This window comes from Budorcas taxicolor, chromosome 23, assembly GCF_023091745.1.
Source record: "Budorcas taxicolor isolate Tak-1 chromosome 23, Takin1.1, whole genome shotgun sequence".
Taxonomy (NCBI): domain Eukaryota; kingdom Metazoa; phylum Chordata; class Mammalia; order Artiodactyla; family Bovidae; genus Budorcas; species Budorcas taxicolor.
This window is the reverse complement of record NC_068932.1, coordinates 50,254,927-50,268,131: the sequence shown is the minus strand read 5'-3', so window position 1 is coordinate 50,268,131 and position 13,205 is coordinate 50,254,927.

Below are 13,205 nucleotides of genomic sequence, written 5' to 3'. Positions count from 1 at the left end.
AGCCGCCAGGGGAGCACTTGACGACCCGCGTGTGCTCGGCGCCTCCCCGGGTGACGGGAGGACGCGCGCTCGGCCCCGGGTTGCCTGCCGCGGGCTGAGGGAGGGTGATCTGTCCTCAAGTCTGTCTCAAGGCCGCGGGGAGCGGCTTCTGTGCGACCCCCGGTGCGGCCAGGGCGCCACGCGGCCTGGTCACAACGGGAAGGACAGCCTTCCCGAGCGAGAGCGGGGCTCGCCGGCGCGCAAGCCCGGCCGCGGGTGGGGGCATTGTGGGTGCGGCGCGGCGCGGACGCGGGACCCCCGCCCGGGCCCCGCTCCGGCGAGCCTTCAGCCTGGTGCCCGTTCTCGACCTGGCCGAGCACTTAGCGTCCCGCACGCGGCTCGGGCCCCCGGGCCGCCCCCAGGGCCCGGTCTGCTGCAGTGACCTTGCCCCGAGCGCCGCGCGGCCCGGCCCGGTTCCCTAAGCCGGGATCGCGGCGCTCGACTGGGCACCCGCGACCGGCGGGCGGCCGGTTGTCCTGACGACCCGGACGCCGCCTCTGGCCGGCCCCGCCCCTCCGAGGCGGCCAGGGCCCGCCAGGCTCGGACCTGCGCCGGCGCCGCCACCCCCGGCGCCGCCGCGGACAGTGGGGCCGCCGCGGCGCCGCTCGGCTTCGCCCTCGGGCGGCATCGCTGCGCGGGGAGCCGGCTGGGAGGTGTTCGACCTCGCAGCGCCACACCGCCCTGCGTTGTACGGGCTGGGAATCGAGGCCCGGGAGCTAGAGTCTGGCCCCAAGCACCTTCGGGGTGGTCTGAGGCTTGGGTTCCCGGAGACGACTGCCTGCCCCTTCCTTGCCCAGGAGGCCTCGGGCAGTGCCCGCCGCGGCCCCCTCCTCGTGACTGCTCTCCGCACCCCTGGCTTCTGGAGCCTGCTCTCTCCAGAGCTGGGCATGGTTGCTTTGGAGCAGAAAGGCCAGGCAACAGGGACCCCTGCTGGCCCTCGGAGGGGGCCTGACCAGAGGCTGCCCGCTGGCTCAGCACAGGCGCCAGAGTGGTGGAGACGCCTGCTGGGCGTTGCTCTTCCCCGGGCACCAGGGACACAGCACCAGGAACTGGGCAGTGCTGGTGTGAGTCAGCTCCGAGGTGGCGGAGGCACTCCCCCCCCACCATGGGAGCGAGCCAGTGTGTGCACGGGGGAGTGTGTGCAGATGGGGGTGTCCAGAGATAAAGCCGCCTGCAGGCCTCGCCTTGATGGAGAAGGGGCCCCAGAGCCTGTTGCAGGGCTAGAGCGCTGGGTGTGCGGGTGCACAGGCGGGGAGCCTCTGAAAGGGGCCTGGGGTTGGGGTGAGGAAGGGGACTTCTGGGGTAACTCCCAGGTGTCAGCAGGAGCAGCCATTTGGGGTGGAGAGGCAGGTACACCCGAGGATGAGCTGGGCTTTGGGGGCAGCGATGGGGCAGTGGTATGTGTTGGGGGGCACCGGGGGGGGGGTGGCCAAGGACAACGCCGGAGCTCCCAATTTCGAGGGGGCAGTGTCGCGGAGCTGAGAGGGGACAGGACTTGAGAGAAGGGTGGCCCGCCCCGCTCCCTCTCAGCCTGGGACCCAACCTGTCTGCGCGACAGGTTTTTTAAGTGAGCATGGAAGCCATTTTAAAAAACCCTGTCTCCACAAGGTAGGATAGTGAAAGGAGAGTCAGCTGACTGGCAGATGGATTTGCATTTTAAAGGGTCTCAGTTCAGGACCTCGCCGGGCAGCCCCGCCCACAAGCTCTCTGCGGGGTCCCTGGCTGCTTCCTGGCCTCTGGAAGACCTGGGGAATTGTCCGACTCCCTGGCTAAAATGCAGGGTCCTTCAGAGCGGGCTGATCGACCCCGGGGGCTCCAGGCCACCACCTCCTCCTCACCCGCGTCCCCTCCTCCAGGCCCCCTCCCGGACTGCCCGGTGCTGAAGGCCCCTTGGGGCTGGGAGGAGCTTCCCAGTGGCTCTGACCCAGGGAAGCTGGGCCAGGAGCCTCTCCCTAGGTCTCCGGACTTTGCCCTAAAGTTGTCACTCCTTGGTTGTGGGCACACAGCCACTGCCAGGCCTGCCCGGCACCCGGCCCTTGGCCTGGTCTGCCCAGGATGCCAGGAGAATGACCCAGGCTGGCTGGCCTGGCCCAATGGGCAGGGAGGTGGCCTGCAGGGGGGCGAAAGATGGTCCAGCACCCATTAGGGTAGAGTTGGGTGACCACAGGCTGGCGGGAGGGGGGCCGCAGAGGCGCTCCAGGCAGTGGCTGCCTCGGTGTCGGCCTCCCCCGAGGTCCTGCGCTGGTCCTTGGACGAGCCCAGGACCCACTGAGTGGCAGCCTGCCCGCTCACTCCCTGACCAGCTGCCAGTGCCCCCATCTCTCAGGGAGACCCTCCAGCCTTTACCCACAGGAGAGCCCCTGTGTGCAGCTGGGAGACTCCCCGAGGCCTCCCTGCGCCCGGAAGGAATGGCCTGTTGTGGGTTTGCTGGGCCAGGTGGCTGGTGCCCTGCCCTGCCCCCCCAACCCCACCTCATGCGCGGGCCTCCTCCCACTTTCTTACTGAAGCTCCCCTGGGCGGCCTGGCACGCGAGCCTCCTGCAGCCCAGCCCCAAAGCCAAGTGCTTCTGAGGTGGAGCCAGGGTGGCTGGTCACAGGAGGACCTCAGGCCAGAGCCATGGGTCCGCAGAGACAGTGCCCAGAGCGCCAGGGTGTGAGAGCTGGGAGGGGCCCGGACAGTCCTGGTGCGACTCAGTCCTGGCAGTTAGTGGCTGGGAGGAGGAGACTAGGGCCTGAGTGAGGATGCTGACTTCACCGTGCACCCGCTGACCACCAGCCGCCTAGGTCCAAGGCCGGAGCACAGCCTCGTGGGTGTCATTGTCATCGTCGTCTTCCCTGTAGGTCGCAAAACCCGTTGGAGAGTCGTCCTGTTCTGTTCCAACCTGGAAGCCCTGGGTCTGTAAGACTGATTTCTTTCCGTCTGACCAGCCTGGAAGGTCGGGTCTGGAGCCTCAAGCCCGCTCTGTGGACGATGAGGGTGATCATCGTCTCACAGGCCTGGCTGCGAACAAACCTGCCAGGACTCCACTGGAGGGTCTGCAGAATTGGATAGGAGCATGAACTTGGGCCCAATGGCTGGGATCCTGCTGTGCAACCTTGGGGAGTCTGCCTAAACCCCTGTGCCTCGGTGTCTTCATTTGGAATGTGGGAGCCCTACAAGATGGGCTTGCTGTAGAGATTAAATGAGTTATTATTATACATGATGTACTTAGCACAGCACCAGCCCCTAGTAATGAGTCTGTGAATTATCTGCTATCATCCTCCTCACCACCATCATCATCTCCACCACTACCATCACTGCCATCTCCACCACCACTATCACCACCACCACCGCCATCACCATTACCACCACCATCACCACCACCATCTCCACCATCACCACCACCATCTCCACCACCACCACCATCACCACCACCATCTCCACCACTATCACCACCACCACCGCCATCACCATTACCACCACCATCACCACCACCATCTCCACCATCACCACCACCATCTCCACCACCACCACCATCACCACCACCATCTCCACCACCATCACCATCACCACCACCATCTCCACCATCACCACCACCACCATCTCCACCATCACCACCATCTCCACTATCATCTCCACCATCATCTCCACCATCACCATCACCACCACCATCACTGCCATCCTCTTCACCACCACCATCATCATCTCCACCACCTCCACCACCATCACCATCACCATCACCACCATCACCATTACTGCCATCATCACCACCATCTCCACCATCACCAACACCAGCAGTATGTCTTGTAGCTGGGTGGGCTCCTGTGCATCATCCAACCCCACCATTGGTACTGAGCTGGTCCAGTGGAGATGCTGAAGGGCCCTGGCAGGGGGTCTGGTCCCACCTAGAGGCCTTTCCTGTAACCCACCTATCCTGTGCCCTGGCCCCTCTGCACCTGGGCCCACATGCCCACAGAGGCCTGAGAACCCAGTGCCCCCGGCCCCCTGACCCCAACCCAGCACAGGGCTGGGGGCACAGGGGCCAGGGGAGGGGGTACAGGACGTGGGGCCCAGGGCAGGGGTGGGGCATGGTTTGGAAAGTCCCAGAGTTGCTTCCTACTGCTGGGTGCTCAGCGCTCCCAGAGAAGGAATGGAGGCTGATGGTTTTGTGTGAGGTGGGGTGAGCGGTTCTTCCCTGAGCCCTGCTCTGTGCCGGGCTCAGGCTTCCTGGAGACCACCACCAGCCATTCCTAGCCGGAGGGAACACTGCCCTGGGATATGCAAGCAGGGAACAGCAACAGGAAGCCCGGAGCTCAGGACTGCTCATCCCTCCAGAGCAGCGGGCTCCCTGCCCTGCTGGAGCCCTTAGGCCCTTAGGCCAGAGGAGGGCCCCCAACAGGCACGGCGTCCCGAGCTAGGATGTGTGTCCATCTTGGGTCCGCACCCCACCTAGGGACGCCGGTGAGCGCCCGGGACTTCACCCGCGTCCACAGGGCCCAGAGCGCAGGTCCTGGCCACACCCGCACACCACGGCTCTCGAGGCCGGGCGGCGGGATGACGCCCCTGGGCCGGCCGGTGGACAGCGCAAGGCGAGAGAAGGGCGCGTCCGGGGGCTTGACCAGGCTCCTGGGGACAGGAAGGGGCCAGACCCGCCCCTTTCGGGCCCTGCACTCGGGAGTCTCGCAGCTCCTGGACTGTGTATCAGCTGGGATGCGGGGGTCTGGTTGCAGTAGGAGGCGCCCTGCTCTTGTGGCCCCGCCCCGGCCAGCGGCTGCGCTCTGGGCGAGGCAGGAGCCGGCTGGCCTGCAGCCCTGGGGCCCGGCCCGCGTCCGAACCGCGGCGCCACCTGCAGGGGACCTCGCAGCAGGCCCGGGCCAGGCCGCTGAGCGGTCCCGATCGCACCCCTGGCCAGGCCGCCGAGCGGCCCCAATCGCCCGCGGTGGACACACCCGGCCAGCCCCGCCCCGCCCCCTGCGCCCGGTTCCGCCTTCTCCGCGGGATGCTCCTCCCCCCACCTGCCCGGGGCTGGCCGGCCGGCGCGGGACACGGGCGGTCAGGCGTGCCGGGGGTGCACTGCGGGTGAGGAATGAGCGGACACCAACCCGGGGCGGGCGGGCCAAAGGAAAGAGGGACGGAGGGCGTCCCCCACCTGGACACCCCGATGACACGGCGGAGGGCGCCCCGCCCGCACACGCTCCGAATCCCGGGAGCAGGCCGCCCCCAGCAGCCCGGCCCCTTCCGGGCAGTGAGAGCTGCTGTCCCAGGCGGATCCTGGGAAGCCAGCCGCGCTCTGGTAGAGGCAGGATGAACACAGGACGGCCATGAGGCGCCTGGGGAGGGGCCTCCCCCTGGCTCCCAGCCTCAGCCCAGGCCAACCTGCCTGCCTGCCTCCCTGAGTCAGATGTAGACCGCCCACCCCAACCCCCGCCGCCCCCAGCGCGCCTGAGGGCAGCGGTGGGGACAGCTGGCCAGAGTCTGGGGGCCGCTGCTCGCGTCCTGGGGGACGGGCCTGGTCTAACCCTGCCCCACGAGGCCCAGGAGGAACCAAGGCCACGGAAGTGCCAGGAAATGGGGCGGGGCTGCAGGAGGGGGCGGGGCTGCAGGAGGGGAGGGGCGGGGCTGCAGGAGGGGGCGGGGCTGCAGGAGGGGGCGGGGCTGCAGGAGGCGGGGGCGAGGGTCCACAGCGCCGCCCCAAAGGTCAGGGGGGCCAGCCTGCCCCACCTCGGGGAGCCAGCTTCTGGCCAGCTGACGCAGGAGCTGACACAGGAGCCCCTGCCAGCAATCCCAGCGGAGGAGGAGGTGGCCCAGCACGGCGCCCACGTCAGACCTCCAGGGCTCCACAGTGAAGGACCGCCCCCCAACCCCCCGGGGGAATTTCCGTCAGTGACCAGTGGGGAGGACACTGTGCTGAGATGCAAATGAGAAACATCTCCCGGCAGTGAGCACAGAGTCGGGAAAAAAGAGACCACAGCTGGGGGCAGAATCCACGGGCAGCAAGGGCTCGGAGACAGAAGGGCCGGGGGGACAAATGCCAGTACTGATCTGGGGAGACTGGCACCCATGGCTCCAGACAGAGCTGGTGGTGTAGCCCCCGGAGAAGACAGCCCCACGCAGGACCCCGGGACACAGGTTCTGCCTCTGCAGACTGGGGGCCGGAGGTCAGCTCAGTGCGTCAACATCCAGTCTGCGGGCAGACCCCACGGGCAGCCATCACCTGCCTGGGGCAGAGGGTGGGCTCAGTGGGGATGTGCCCACCACCCCCACAAGAGCAGAGGTGGGAAGAAGGCCACCAACAGGTGCAGGAGGGGCTGGAACCGAGACCCGGAGGTGAGGCAGACATGGCGGGGAGCTGCGGGCCCGTCTGGACTTGGTGTGTCCATGCGGATGTCTGCCAGCTGGGCCGTGGCCCTGACACCCCAGAGGCCCTCCTTCACTGGCCTCTCCTGGGCAGTGCCCAGAGGCGTGCAGAAGGGGAGTGCAGGGCCCTGCACAGCGGAGGGCTGGGCGGCCTGCGATGGAGTCCGGGCAGGGCACACGGGGACGCGTGCTGTGCTGGTGGGCGGCCCGAGCCTCGGGGAGGCCTGGGGCCCCCGAGAAGCCTGAAGAGGGCCAGGCACCCGCCACAGAGGCCGCGTGGGGGACCACGACCGCGGAGTGTGCTGGGGAGACGGGTAGTGATGAGGGAACTGGCCTGAGGAGGCCCGGTGACCCAGGAGCAGCCACACACACTTGTTGTTCCACAGACAGTGAGCTGCGCGCCCCCCCGCCACCATCCGTGGCCTCTGTAGGCTGCATGGGGTCTCCCGGCCGCTGCAGGACCAGACCCTCTAGTGCCATCTGGAAACCAAACTCCGCACATCTCAACCTTTGTGAAAAAATCACTCTGCTGTAAGAATGACTTAGAAACAGCAGAAAAGTCAGACTGTCAGACGGTGGGTTGTTTTTTTAAATAATAGAACTCAGCATTAGCAAGTTCAATATAATCACATAGTATTGTTTAACTGTGGAATTAGAAAAATGATACAGATGAACTTATTTGCAAAGCAGAAACAGACACAGACATAGAGAACCAAGGGAGAAGGATGGCAGGATGAACTGGGAAATTGAGATTGACATACATACACTACTCAGTATAACACACATCTGATGCTGAAGCTCCAATACTTTGGTTAGAACTGGACAAGGATCAACAGACTGGTTCCAAATCGGGACAGGAGTACATCAAGGCTGTATATTGTCACTCTGCATATTTGACTTATATGCAGAGTACATCATGTGAAATTCTGGGCTGGATGAAGGACAACCTGGAATCAAGACTGCTGGGAGAAATATCAATGACCTCAGATATGCAGATGACACTACCCTAAAGGCAGAAAGCGAAGAGGAACTAAAGAGCCTCTTGATAAAAATGAAAAAGGAGAGTGAAAAAGCTGTCTTAAAACTCAACATTCAAAAAACTAACATTCAAAAAACTAACCACATGGCATCTGATCCCATTAAGTTCAGTTCAGTTCAGTCGTGTCCGACTCTGTGACCCCATGAATCACAGCATGCCAGGCCTCCCTGTCCATCACCAACTCCCAGAGTTCACTCAGACTCACGTCCATCGAGTCAGTGATGCCATCCAGCCATCTCATCCTCTGTCGTCCCATTTTTCTCCTGCCCCCAATCCCTCCCAGCATCACAGTCTTTTCCAATGAGTCAACTCTTCGCGTGAGGTGGCCAAAGTACTGGAGTTTCAGCTTTAGCATCATTCCTTTCAAAGAACACCCAGGACTGATCTCCTTCAGAATGGACTGGTGGGATCTCCTTGCAGTCCAAGGGACTCTCAAGAGTCTTCTCCACCACCACAGTTCAAAAGCATCAATTCTTCGGCGCTCAGCTTTCTTCACAGTCCAACTCTCACATCCATACATGACCACAGAGAAAACCATAGCCTTGACTAGATGGACCTTAGTTGGCAAAGTAATGTCTCTACTTTTGAATATGCTATCTAGGTTGGTCATAACTTTCCTTCCAAGGAGTAAGCGTCTTTAAATTTCATGGCTGCAATCACCATCTGCAGTGATTTTGGAGCCCCCCAAAATAAAGTCTGACACTGTTTCCACTGTTTCCCCATCTATTTCCCATGAAGTGATGGGACCAGATGCCATGATCTTCGTTTTCTGAATGTTGAGCTTTAAGCCAACTTTTTCACTCTCCTCTTTCACTTTCCTCAAGAGGCTTTTTAGTTCCTCTTCACTTTCTGCCATAAGGGTGGTGTCATCTGCATATCTGAGGTTATTGATATTTCTCCCGGCAATCTTGATTCCAGCTTGTGTTTCTTCCAGCCCAGTGTTTCTCGTGATGTACTCTGCAGAGAAGTTAAATAAGCAGGGTGACAATATACAGCCTCGACATACTCCTTTCCCTACTTGGAACCAGTCTGTTGTTCCATGTCCAGTTCTAACTGTTGCTTCCTGACCTGCATATAGGTTTCTCAAGAGGCAGGTCAGGTGGTCTGGTATTCCCATCTCTTTCAGAATTTTCCAGTTTATTGTGATCCACACAGTCAAAGGCTTTGGCATAGTCAATAAAGCAGATGTTTTTCTGGAACTCTCTTGCTTTTTCCATGATCCAGCGGATGTTGGCAATTTGATCTCTGGTTCCTCTGCCTTTTCTAAAACCAGCTTGAACATCTGGAAGTTCATAGTTCACGTATTGCTGAAGCCTGGCTTGGAGAATTTTGAGCATTACTTAACCAGCGTGTGAGATGAGTGCAATTGTGCGGTAGTTTGAGCATTCTTTGGCATTGCCTTTCTTTGGGATTAGAATGAAAACTGACCTCTTCCAGTCCTGTGGCCACTGCTGAATCTTCCAAATTTGCTGGCATATTGAGTGCAGCACTTTCACAGCATCATCTTTCAGGATTTGAAATAGCTCCACTGGAATTCCATCACCTCCACTAGCTTTGTTCATAGTGACGCTTTCTAAGGCCCACTTGACTTCACGGCAAATAGATGGGAAAACAATGGAAACAGTGAGAGACTTTATTTTCTGGGCTCCAAAATCACTGCAGATGGTGACTGCAGCCATGAAATTAAAAGACGCTTGCTCCTTGGAAGAAAAGCTATGACCAACCTAGACAACATATTAAAAAGGAGACATTACTTGCTGACAAAGGTCCGTCTAGTCAAAGCTATGGTTTTTCCAGTAGTCATGTATGGATGTGAGAGTTGAACTATAAAGAAAGCTGAGCACTGAAGAATTGATGCTTTTGAATTGTGGTGTTGAAAAAGACTCTTGAGAGTCCCTTGGACTGCAAGGAGATCCAACCAGTCCATCCTAAAGGAAATCAGTCCTGAATATTCATTGGAAGGACTGATGCTGAAGCTGCAACTCCAATACGTTGGCCACCTGATGTGAAGAACTGACTCATCGGAAAAGACCCTGATGCTGGGAAAGATTGAAGGCGGGAGGAGACAGGGACGACAGAGGATGAGATGGTTGGATGGCATCACGGACTCAACGGACATGAGTTTGAGCAAGCTCCGGGAGATGGTGAAGGACAGGGAGGCCTGGCGTGCAGCAGTCCATGGGGTTGCAAAGAGCTGGACACAACTTAGCACGTGAACGACGATGAGAACCTGCAGTGCAGCTCAGGCAGCTCTGCTTGGCGTCCGGTGGTGACAGGGCCCCACGAGGGAGGGAATCCAAAGCAGAGTGGACGCAGGCGCACATACAGCAGGTTGCTGCACCTCAGAGATTAACGCTCTGCAAAACAACTGTACTCCAATAAAATTAACTTAAGAGATAAACTGTGATACCGACACCCCCAAAAAAGCTCCGCGTGATGGCTGATATGCTTCCGTCCTTGCATCTGGCGGTCCTGCTGGCCGGCGACCCCCTCTGCTCTTCTTGCTGCTCAGCCGAAGTTCCCTGCGCTCTGCGTCCCGTTAAGAGTTAACGACCCTTTACCTTCTCTCTTCATTTTGGAAAATTAGATGTGTGTTTTCTTCCGTGTCCCCTGACCCCACAGCTTCCCTTCCCTTCCCTCTCTGCTTCCTCAGATAAAAATTTTAAAATAGCTTTCCAACAAAAAAAAATGGTTTTAGGGACCTGCCTGGTAGTCCAGTGGCTGAGAATTCGCCTTGCAATGGAGGGGCTGCGGGTTCCATCCCTGGTCAGGGAGCTAAGATCTCACATGCTTCTGGGGCCAAAATAGTCAAAACATAAATCAGAAGCAAGATTGTAACAAACATTCAATGAAGACTAAAAAAATGGTCCACATCAAAAAATATTGTTTTAAAAACTTGTTTTCAAAACTTGTTTTATTGATGCTTTTTTTCTAGTTCACGAAGTTTTGTGTTCTTTTTTTTATGACCTGCACGTTTTATAATTTTTATTTACTCAGTTATTCGGCTGTGCTGGGTTTCCGTTGCTGCATGTTTGGCTGTGGTGAGCGGGGGCTTCACGTCACGGAACTCAGCTCTGGGGTACACGGGCTCGGCAGTCTAGGCTCCTGGGCTCGAGAGCACGGGCCCCACAGGTGCGGCACGTGGGCCCAGCAGCTCCGATGCAGAGTCTTCCCAGGCCAGGGACTGCACCCGTGCCTCCTGCCCTGGCAGGCAGATTCTCTACCCCCGAGCCACCAGGGGAGCCCCAGATAATTCTATATTAAAAAAATTTAACACCAGAGAACAGCAAGGGAAGAATACAGGAACAAAAACGTGAGACTCATTAAAACAAATAGTCACATGCTGCTGTTCACTCGGTCCCATGGACCGCAGCAGGCCAGGCCTCCCTGTCCCTCACCAACTCCCAGAGTTCACTCAGACTCATGTCCATTGAGTCGGTGATGCCGCCCAACCATCTCATCCCGTCGTCCCCCTCTCCTCCTGCCTTCAGTCTTTCCCAGCATCAGGGTCTTTTGCAGTGAGTCAGCTCTTCGCATCAGGGGGCCGAAGCACTAGAGCTGCAGCTTCAGCCTCGGTCCCTCCAGTGAGCGTCAACGTGGCAGACTTAGAATCACCCATACGACCATAAGTGGCCGACACCGCGATCAGAGGGCAGAGACCGTCAGGCTGGAGAAAGGGGGAAAGGCCCGACACAGCATGTTCCCCTGAGACGCTCTCTCCATAGAAAGACACAGGAAGACAGGGTGAAGGGTGTGAACGCCTCTGGCGCCGCGGTGGCACCTGGGCCAGTGACAGGCACAAGGGACCTTACGGCAGGAAGTATGGAACAAGAAATCAAGACATATTTCATATTGGTGAAAAGCTTAATTCAACAGGAAGACAAAACAATCCTAAATGTGCGGGCATCTAACAGCATAGCTCCAGACGCCACACAGCAGCAGCCGACACAGCTGAAGGGAGATGCACGGCCACCGCCGTGGCTTAAGTGGTACCCAGCAGACAGGGCAAGATGAACAGACCCTGAAGATGCAGGGGACGGCTTGTCACACGCACACACCACATCCCACCGCCGCCAAGCAGATGCCTGTTGGGTCACACAGAACATTTCCCGACAGAAGGCGTGTCACAACTGTAAAGCCCGTCTCCATACATGTCACAGGACTGGGGTTCACAGCAAGCTAGACCCTCCAGCCCAGCCTTCAGACCCCACAGGCCCGCCCACGGCCCGAGTGTACCAGGAACACCAGCCCAGCTGCTCCAACCCTGACCCTCAGAACCTGGAGAGAGAATAGATATTGATTATCGTTACATAACATTGAGTTGGTGATGGACAGGGAGGCCTGGCGTGCTGCGATTCATGGGGTGGCGAAGAGTCGGACACGACTGAGTGACTGAACTGAACTGGACTGGATATAACAATGTGTTCCATTTGTTGCTCTTCAGTTGCTAAGTTGCGTTCGACTCTTTGGGACCCTGCAGCACACCAGGCCTCCCTGTCCTTCACCATCTCCCAGAGTTTGCTGAAACTCACGTCCATCGAGTCAGTGATGCCATCCAACCATCTCGTCCTCTGTCGCCCCCTTCTCCTCCCACCTCCAATCTTCCCCAGCATCAGGGTCTTTTCCAGTGAGTTGGCTCTTTACATCAGGTGACCAAAGTACTGGAGCTTCAGCATCAGTCCTTCCAGTGAATTTCATTCAGGGTTGATTTTCTTTAGGATTGATTGGTTTGATCTCCTTGCAGGCCGAGGGACCTCAAGAGTCTTCTCAGATGTTACACACTATATAATGACGCGCACTACACTTATTCACTATTATTTACCTACTTTCCCAGCTGCTTTGTTTCACAGCAACTTGTTACGTGGCAGCAAGTCACTGGCACAGCCGGCCTGTCGAGCTGGGAGCCCCGGGGACGGGTTTCACATGTTCCTTCCTTTCGGACGCAGTCAAGGTGGGAAAGTTCCCTCCAGGCGCCAACCAAACCCAAAACGCAGAGGCAAGGAGAACAGGAGCCAGTGATACCGAAAACACAATAGCACCTCGGCAGAGCCAACGGCGACTGTTCAAAGGACTAACAGGAGCGATGATCCCTGGCAAGACTAGGGAGGACGCATCTCATCAACAGCGAGAGGGGACACGTTACAGGTCCTCAGCGACTGAGAAAACGCCGAGTGAGAAGACTACCAAGGATTTTATGCTGATAAACCAGACAACCCGGGTGCGATGGAAAGAGTCACCGAGAAACATATCTACCAAAACTGACACAAGAAGAAACCGAGAGTCACCCTGTGTCTGTCAGTTAGAACCAAAGGTGTTTTCTAGATCAAGCCCTCACCTCACGTCATCACATGTTCAGCGCAAGAGGATGGCCCCGCGGGGGTCTGGGATGGGTCTGGGGGGGCAGGGGCAGCCCCTGGGGAGAGGAGCAACACAGCCAGGCAGGAGGAGGGCACCCACAGTCAGTCATGGGCTCTCCCTGCTGTGAGTGGGGGGGGGGGCCCGCAGAGTGGGGGGCCCTGGAGGGGTGGGGGATCCCGAGGGCAGGGGTGGGGGACCCCGAGGGGAGGAAGGTGCCCGCCATCGACCGATGGACACGGAGCCGCGTGCCTGTCACCACCTTCTCCTTTAATGCAGCTCAGACCCCCTTGGTCTCAGAACGTGTGGATGGAGGGATGGAGACGCACAGACCCTCAAGCTCTGCACCAGGAGGCGCCCTGGGAGGGCGCGAGCCACGGGCCGTCTTCCAGGTGAGAAGGCGCTGTCAGTAGTGTCTGTAAACGCGTTCAGATTC